This window comes from Myotis davidii, unplaced genomic scaffold, assembly GCF_000327345.1.
Source record: "Myotis davidii unplaced genomic scaffold, ASM32734v1 scaffold1277, whole genome shotgun sequence".
NCBI classification, from domain to species: Eukaryota; Metazoa; Chordata; class Mammalia; order Chiroptera; family Vespertilionidae; genus Myotis; species Myotis davidii.
The window spans coordinates 3,228,231-3,228,749 of NW_006290682.1; the positions used below are offsets into that span (position 1 = coordinate 3,228,231).

At 63.0% G+C, this 519-nt stretch overlaps 1 protein-coding gene across 1 annotated transcript in view; it reads left to right on the plus strand.

Annotated features, from left to right (window-relative positions):
- The window catches only part of ANOS1 (anosmin 1), a 44,597-nt gene that overhangs the window by 24,397 nt on the left and 19,681 nt on the right, over window positions 1–519 (plus strand). The window lies entirely within an intron of this gene.

Sequence of the window (519 nt, forward strand, 5' to 3'; positions counted from 1 at the left end):
CAGTTAGGAGCCAGCAGTCCGGGATTGCAAGAGGGATGTCTGACTGCCGGTTTAGGCCCAATCCCTGTAAACCTGTGGACATTCCCCGGCGGGGGGGTCCCAGATCGGAGAGGGTGCAGGCCGGGCTGAGGGACACCCCCGCCCCCCGTGCACGAATTTCGTGCACCGGGCCTCTAGTATTTTTATAAACTAGCGAGCTACGCAGCGTCCGCGTGGGCGGCGCGTGGGTGTCTGCCGGAGACGGGATGGCCAGCTCCTCTCGACACCTGACTGTGGGCTCATTGTGCTGCAAACCCTGTGGAAGGAGATAATTTTCTAATCCGAGTGTGGACACTTCCTCGAGATCAGCTGGCAGCCAGCGAGGGTCAGCCACGGCCACCGGCCAGACCAGTGCGTCCGATATGTGATCAGGAAGTGCCTTCTCTCCGTGTCTCCTGAGTGCGAGCCTTTGTTCCGCCCGGACCTGCGTGGCCGGGCAGACGCCTATCAGCCGACCGGAGGGAACCGCCGGCGGCTCGC